Here is a 9,195-nt window from a genome sequence, read left to right as displayed (position 1 = left end):
CATTTTATATACATCCTATTGTTTTTATTATTTATTTTTTAATATTTTATTCATTATTTTTATTTTATGTGTATGAGTGTATCACCTGCATGTAAGTACACCTATGTCATGCAATGTCCATGGAGGTCAGAAGAGGGTGCTGGATCCCCTGGAACTAGAGTAACAGATCATTGTTAGCCACCATGTGGTGCTAGGAGCTAAACCCAGGTCCTCTTCCAGAGCAGCCAGTGCTCTTAACTGCTAAACCATCTCTCCATCCCCCTATTTTGTTATTTTAAACAAATATGTCAATACCTAATTATTATATTTTCTTTTAGGTCACAAAGTATCACTATGTTTAACTTGAAGAGTGACTATGATGTCTAAGTTTAGTTTATCTATTTTTAATTTATTGTTTATGATTTTAGCATCAGATCTGAAGAATCCATGGCAAACTTTCCCACTGTGACTGCACCATTCATGCCTGAGGGTTCTTCCTTCACACACTGTTGACAGGAGGATAAATTAGCATAGTCATTATGAAAGCAGTATGGAGGTATTTCAAAACTAAGTTAAATAATTAATTTAAAATAAAACTAAGTTAAATAATTAATTTAAAATAGTCTACCACAAGATCCACAATTCCACTGCTGGGTATATATACATCCAAAGGAGGTATTTCAAAACTAAGTTAAATAATTAATTTAAAATAAAACTAAGTTAAATAATTAATTTAAAATAGTCTACCATAAGATCCACAATTCCACTACTGGGTATATATACATCCAAAGGAAATTAAATCAGTATGTTAAAGGAATAACTGCACTCCCGTGTTTCTTTCAGTACTATTCACAATAGTTAAGACCTGGAATCAATCCAGGTGTCCTAGGATCAAGCTAGGTGTCCATTGATGGACAAATGGATAAAGAAGTGTGATGTGTACAAAATGGAATGCTGTTAAGTCAGGAAAGGAACAAAATCTTGGTACTTGTAACAAACATGGATGAATTAAAAGATACTTTTTTAAGTCAGACACATAAACACAAACACCATATGCTTTTATGTGGAACCTAGATACTGATCTCCTGAAAGCAGAGAATATAACAGTGGCCACCACAAGCTTGTGTGGTTAGGGCAGAGGGGGGTAGGGAGATGTTAGTCAAAGGATATGTAATTATGGTTGCATAGGAGGAAAAGAGATATATATTCAGAAAGTAAATAAGTGGTTGTCTGGGCCAAGGGATGGGAGAAAACAGGCACATATATAGTGGGGGAGAAATAGAGAATAGATGCTAATGACTATGGAGTTACTGTCTTGGGTGATGAAAATATTCTAAAATGGATTTCAATGACACTTGTACACCCCTGTGAACATCTTAAAAACTACTGGATTGTGCTCTTTAAATAAGTGAACTGTATGACATGTGAATTATATTTCTATGCAACAGTTCTTAAAGTAGGAAAATTTGGGCTGCTGAGATGGCACAGAGGGTAAAGGCGCTGGCTGCCAAGCCTGATGATATGAGTTTGAGCCCCAGGACTTACATGGTGGAAGGAGAGAACCAACTACTGTGAGTTGTCCTCTGACCTCCAGGCACACAGTATGGCACACATACCCGTACACACACATAAAATAAATAATAAATGGAATTTTAAAATATTTAAGTATGAGAATTCCAATTTCTCTACAGCCTCACCAACATTCACTATTGACTACCTTTTAAATTATATGTACCTGTGGGTGGGTGTGCGGGGGTATGGGCACATGTGCACAGGTGCCCAGAGAGGGCAGAAGAAGGTGTCAGATCCCCAGGAGCTGGACTTCAGGCAGGTGTGAGCCACCCTATATGACTGTTGGGAATCAAACTCTGGTCTTCTGAAAGAGCTGTGTTCTTAACTGCTAAATGGTTTCTCCAGCCCTGCCCATCTTTTTATTATACCCATTTACTGGATGTGAAATACTACCTCATGGTAACTTTAATCTGTAATTTCCTAGTAGCTAATGGCATTCAGCATCATCTCATATGCTTGTTAGAAATATACATCTCTGGCCTCTGTGGGCATTGCATGCAGTAGGTATACTTACCTGCAGGCAAAATACTCATACACATAAAATGTAAATAAACTTAAATTTTTTTAAAGAAATATACATCTCTTCTTTGGAGAAATGTCTCAGTTTATCTATTTTCAGTTTTGTTTCTTATGCTTTGGGTGTCAAATCTAAGAATCTACCACCAAACCCAAGCTCATGAAAACACGGCCTGGTGTCACCTTCTGGGTTTCATAGTTCCAAATGTTTTCTTTTTAAAGATAAACCTATCTTTTACTGTTTGTTTGTTTGTTTGTTTGTTTGTTTGTTTGTTTGTTTGTTTTGAGAAAAGATCTCCCTGTAGCCTCAGCTGACCTGAAACTCACTATGTAGACCAGGCTGGCCTCTAACTCACAGAGATCTACCTGCTTCTGCCTCCAGGGAGCTGGGATTAAAGGTGTGTAGCACTGCACCCAGCTCAACCTACCCTTTTAAATGGCTCAAGATCTGCTGAAAATCCTCTTGGCAATAACATATAATTATTTTCAACTATACGCCTTGACTGTAGGTTAAAAAAAGGTATTAACCAATATATAATGGATCAAAGCATAAAAATTGTGATGCGGTGAGAGCTGTTGACATTTTTCTGGGAGGAAACAAGTGGCAAGAGAAGGAAGTGATGGACAGGAGCGTTCTTGGTACCCCAATATAGAGGGCACACAGAGGAGGGCCCAGTTCCCTAATCAGTCAGTTTGCTTTTGATCTGAGTGTTATATTCGGTTTCTAGTTCCACCTACTTTCAACCATGCCCTAATTTTCCTGAGTTCCTCTGAACACAGAAGGAGCAATACTAGATCTCATCTGTTTTTCCTAGTATCTTTATTTTACAAGGACAACTATATTCCAAGTGCAATTTGCCCATTTTTTTTGAAACACAAAATTCATGGCTGATGATATCTGATCCTTCGCTAGCAGAACACTGTGCCCTGCCTAGACACAGATGCCAGCTTTTCAGCGATCCCAGGGCTTGAGCCCAACTCCCAATTTGTTGGATCCAATTTCATATGCAAAGCAAACTCAGCTATTGGCATAAAGCTGCAAAGTGCTATATCTTATTTCTCTTCATATTCTCTTTCATTTTCAATATCTGTGTACCGACAGATATAAACACAGTTTTCATAAATACATAATTGGGATAACATATATTTCTGCAGGTGTGTACAATTCCTTGTTCTTTTCCTTTTTTGGTGGCATGTGAGACACCTACAACAACTTTTTTATAGTTTTCTTTTGCATCTATGTAATCAAAATCAAACCATTCAAATTCCATCAATACTTATATACAAGGTTTGTCTGGATGTGCACACTATATGGTGTGTTTCTATCAATATTTATATGTAAGTTTTGCCTGAATGTGATATATATACATATATATGTATATATATATATATATATATATTGTGTGTGTGTGTGTTCACATGTACAAGCAGGCTAGGGATCAAACCCAATTATCATCATGTTCTGATTACTGAGGATGTGTACCACTGTTCTGGTATAGCTCCTAAAATACTGTGTGTTGGAAAAGAACATAAATTTGTGTTGAGGATAACATGTCACAGCTCTACGTCTTCCCTGTATTTGCTGTGGGCAAGAGTTACATTCTGACTGACAACTGATGTCATCACATTTTGTCAGGCCAGGTCTCCACCGACTTTTTGTACTGCAAAGGGTTGACCAGCTTTGTAGTAGATACTGCACCTGTACTGTCTTATTTTAAGTTAGTCATCATCTGTTACTTCTCTTACACACTAGCCTATATGATATTGATATAGCAGTGTTGTTTTGAGGTTGGGTCAACACAACAGTCACTAGATCAACAGTCTTTATGTCTTATTTCTTATCTCTCCAGCATCTTCATCAGCTTCACAAAAAGCAAATCTGACGTCCCCAACAGCAGCTCCAGGCTTTTTCTATGGATTTGATATATTCAAGCTTCTGTGATTCATCAGTTAAGAAAAGGCCAGGTGCTGTGTAGTGAGATAGTCTTATAGGAAAGGCCACATGTACGGGAGTGAGGCCTCCTGCCTGCCACACTGAGACCTTCTGCCAAAAGCCATGTGAGTGAGCCATCTAGAATGTGAATCTCCCAGTCCTACTCAGGCCCTCAGGTGAGCAAAGCCAGTCTCTTGAATATAACCTTGTGAGCAACTCAGCTAAGCTGCTATGAAACACCTGACATACAGAAAGTGGAAATAATATATTCACTGTTTAAAGTTATTAATTTAGTTCCCAGAAATAGTCAATGTATATATGAAGAGATACTCGGATTCATTACCCATCAAAAGAAATGCAAATTAAAATAATGAAATATTTATACCATTAGCTATATGGGACATACAAATCCTAGTCTACAAATTCAATATCCCAACTAAATTCTTTGTAAGACCCTAAGGAGAAATATAGCTCCAGGAAATGTATCCTGAGGAATCTTCTACTTCTGACTACAAATTCACCATTGACTTTGGTCCAAGCAGAGGGCTTTCAGTGGTGGTTATAGGGTGGTGACAGACGGAAACTAGAGACACTTCAAACACATGTCCAGTTTTTCCCACAGGACAATTGCTGGGCCCTGGGAATCTATGGATTGAGGATTATAACAAAAGCTCTCAAACTGGAAAGTAAAATCTCCTACATTCTGCGGTGCTTGAGAAACAAAGGCAGTCTTGAAAGAAGGGCTAATTCTAAGCTCAGTAATGAAAACTCACTTCACTTTAAAATATTAACCATAGTTTGAAGTTACCTATAATTAACCAGAGGCCAAAGAGCTAAATGGGAATCCTCTAAAGAGAATAACAAGTTCTCAAAGTCTTTCAAAGGTTGAAAGATTTCACTACGAAGCCTGGAAATGTCACACTTCTCAATGTGCAAAACTAATGCAGAACATATCTTAGTACCTCTTCAACACAGGTCTAATCATGCCTGTTTCTGATCAGCACAGACCCTCTATGCCTAACAGAAGAAACAAGACCCACCCCTGGTAACAGACAGCATTACCACAGCATCTGTGGTTCTGTGGTTTTTTCAGACACAGTGCTCAGCACTGCAAAATTACCAGACGTGTCAAGAGTTAAGATTCTATCACTATGTGCTCAGCTTTCCATTTCTGTAACAATGCCTGAGATAATTAATTTATTGAGAGAAAAGGTTTATTTTAGATCATATTAATGGAAGTTCAGTCCATGATTGAATGACTCCATTGCTTTGGGCCTTTGCGGCACAGGCTGGAGCTGTGGCAGAGCAAAACTACCTTGTGGCCATAATGTGACAAAAGAGAGAGAGAGAGAGAGAGAGAGAGAGAGAGAGCAAGAGGGGCCTTACAATACTCTTTGAGGCTGTACTTAATGACCTAATCCCTCCCACTAGGCCCAGCTCTTAAAGTTTTTACCTCCTCCAATAGTACCATGATGCCAGGGATCAAGCCTTTATTCACCAGCCTATGGGAGACATTCCAGATCAAACTCTAGCAATGATCAATAATGAGGACAAAGAATTGACAGTAGACATAGGTTCATAGATGACCCAGATTCTGGAGCTACTGATAAGATTTTTTAAATAGGGAACAAGAGAGATGGCTCAACAGTCAAATGCATTGGCTGCTCTTGCAGAGGCCCCTGGCTCGATTCCCAGCACCCACATGGCACTAAAACCATCCGTAACTCCAGTTCCAGGGGATCCAACACCCTCTTCTGACCTCCACAGGCATTGCATGACATGGGTGCACTTACAAACATGCAGGCAATACACTCGTACACATAAAAAATAAATAAAATATTTTTAAAAGAATTTTAAGAGAATTCTAATTAATATGAAAAAAGAGAAAACAAGCAATTCCGTGAAAGTATGGAGATGATCAGCAGAAAACTATGATCTCTAAAAAGAATCAAGTGGGATTTTTCTGGAGTCACGTCAGTGTTCTAATTTTACTAGAATGTGGATTACATAAGTATGCGAATTTATCAAATTTCATATATACATACGCATTAAACTGTACAACCAATTATATGCAAATTTTACCCCTAAGGAAATAAACTGGAGATCAATACTGAAGTATAATTAATGATGCACATGCAATTTACTTTGAAAGAAATATTTTAAAAGCTGAATTGGTGGGTAGAGGATGGCTACATGAGCAAAAAAGCATACAAATGACAGAATTAAGGGGCATGTGTTCTTTTAAGATTCTTTCAAGTTTGCTGCATACTTAAAATCAATAACAGAATATTGATATGAGGATATTATTAATAGTATGGTAATAAATTTGGGTGAAAAATGAATAATTTCCTCAAATTTTTCACTTACCCAATACAATGGTTTAGAATAGTACATAAGTTCTTCACCTAATTTACCCCCTCTGGGATATGGGCTGGATTTACTAACATCCTTCTAGTGACTAAGAGAAAAACAGAAGCAGCAACTGCAGCTTCATGGATTTGCTCAAGAAAGGCTCTGAAGCAGTCTGGCTACTTTCCCTCTCAGGTCATCTGCTCTGGGAAAACCAGAACCACATCACCCTATGAAGAGACCCACGTGGTCAGGAAGTGTGGCCTACCACCAACACCCAACAACACCCTATGACTCCTGGTCAATAGCTACTACGTTAGTCACTTTTCTGTTGCTATGATAAAATACCATGACCGAAGGCAACTCAAGGAAGAAAAAGCTTATTTTGGGTTACAGTTCCAGGGGGATAAGAGTCCATCATGTCTGAGAGGCATCATGTCAGGGAAGCAAGTGGCAGGGCAGGAGCTGGAAGCAGAGAAGTGAGGTAGGCTATAAACACTCAAAGCCCACCCCCAGCGGTATTCTTCCTCCTGCAAGTCTGCACTTCCTAAACCCCCATGAAGGTGCCACCAACTGGGGACCAAGTGTTCAAATACCTGAGCCTATGTGGGCCATTTCTCATTCAAATCACCACAACCACTGAATGCTTTTGGAAGTGGATACTGAAGCCCAATCAGATATTGACTCTAAACTAATCAGAGGCCCTGGGCCAGAACAGTCCAGATGAGCTGATCCTCACCTTCTCATGTGCAGAGCCATTAGGATGATGAATGGGTTTTTTGTTGTTGTTGTTGTTGTTGTTGTTGTTGTTGTTGTTTTAAACCCTAAGTTTTTGTGAAGTTTTTATGCAACAATATAGAACCGGTACATTTAAACTAACACAAGCAAAACTAGTCACATATTTACTAAGCAAATTACCTCCATCAATAAAACTCCACACAAAGAAAACTCTAAGGCTTCATGTTTTCACCTGCAAATTTTTCCAAAGACTTCCTGAAGAAATGGTTTCAATATTGCACAAACTCCTACAGAAAATAGAGAAAGAATAAATACTTCCTAAATCTTTTAGTGTGGTTAGCATAACCTGTCAACAACGTTACAGAGAAAAATTAATCTCTTACTTGCTTAAATATAAATGTACAGGGATGTGGTGGTGCATGCCTTTAATCCCAGCACTTAGGAGATGGAGGCAGGTGGGTGGATCTCTGAGTTCCAGGCCAGCTGGAGCTACATAATGAGACCCTGTTTCTAACAAAACAACACAAAACAAAACAAATAATATTAAAAAAAAAAAAACCTTAAGGAGATTTTAGCAAATTTAAACTAATAAAATAAAAAAGATGATATACCAGAAGCAAGTGTTATTTATTTCACAAATGTAAGAGTAGACTAGTATTCAAATATCAACCAGTAGATTTCCTTCAGCGGTAGAGTATTACCATATAGTTATAGTGAGTGTCCACTAGTAGGTTTCCCAAGCCACACATCCATGCACCAGATGACGCCACATTCACGCACATAAGTGCAGAGGTAACTATACCTAGTAGGTTATAAAAAAAGACATGAAGTTGGAAGGGAGCATGTTGGAGAGATATGGAGAGGGTTGGAATGGGGAAATGGGAGGTAGATAGGATAATATTTCATTATATACATGTATGAACTTTTCAAAAATAAAAGTGTTTTAAAGAGGAAATCCTATGAATATTTCAATGTATATAGAAAAATATTTTTAAAAAAATCAACATCCATTCATAATAAGCATATTTAGCAAACTAGGATAACAGAAAACATCTTTAATGTGAAAAAGATTGTTTATTAAAAAATCAAGAAAAAGAAGGAAAATGATCTACTGTGAACATCCCACTCAAGTATTAAATATTGAAAACTTTCCTCATAGCACAAAGAACAAGACAAGAATACACATATTCAATATCATGCTGGTGGGCCTAACCAACAGAATTAATGTAATTAGACCAATAAAAGGCATAAAGACTAGGAAAGAAAAAATGTGATTTATTTCATAGCGTATATAGGTGTAGTGATAGAAAACCGAAATACATCTACTAACAAATTATTATAATCAATAAAATATAATGGGAATGCTGAGTGTAAACTCTATACACAAACCTCAACTGTATTTCCATATATTAGCAACAATTAGGAAATCAAATTTTTAAAGAAATTCAGTTAGCAAAGGCATCAAGAATATCAAATACTCAGCAGTAAATATAACAAGAGATTTGTAAGACATCCACACTAAAAATTAAAAAATACAATAGACAAAAAAATGTTGGAAGACTTAAGCAAATGGAGTCCATTTCTCCCAAATTAAGTTAAGCTTTTAAAGACCTGACCAAAAGTTCTGACAAGATTCCACCTAAAATGGATAATCTGACTGTAAAATTCAAATAGAAGATCAAGATTATAGCCAGGTGTGGTGGTGCACGCGTTCCATCTCAGCAGGATGTGATGGCACATGCCTTTAACCTAAGTACTCAGGAGGCAGAGCCAGGCAAATCTCTGTGAGTTTAAGGCCAACCTGGTCTACATATCAAGATCCAGACCACCCAGGGTTTCCTAGTACGAACCTATCTCAAAAAAATTCAAGATTACACACAATAATATTGAACAACAAAACTACAAAATTTACACTACAGTATCAAGGCCTATTATAAAGCCAGGGTAGTGAAGAAAATGCAGTATTGGTACAAACAAAGACAAGCAGTCAACCAGAACACAGTCATCTGATTTACAATGACAACAGACATCACCATGAGAAATGGGTGGCCTTTTTAATAAATTGTGTGAGTCAATTGGATTCATATGTGGAAAAGAATATACCTTAA

The sequence above is a fragment of the Nannospalax galili genome, unplaced genomic scaffold (genome assembly GCF_000622305.1).
Source record: "Nannospalax galili isolate Female #2095 unplaced genomic scaffold, S.galili_v1.0 scaffold690, whole genome shotgun sequence".
In the NCBI taxonomy this organism is placed as follows: Eukaryota; Metazoa; Chordata; class Mammalia; order Rodentia; family Spalacidae; genus Nannospalax; species Nannospalax galili.
Note: the sequence above shows the minus strand (reverse complement) of the source record.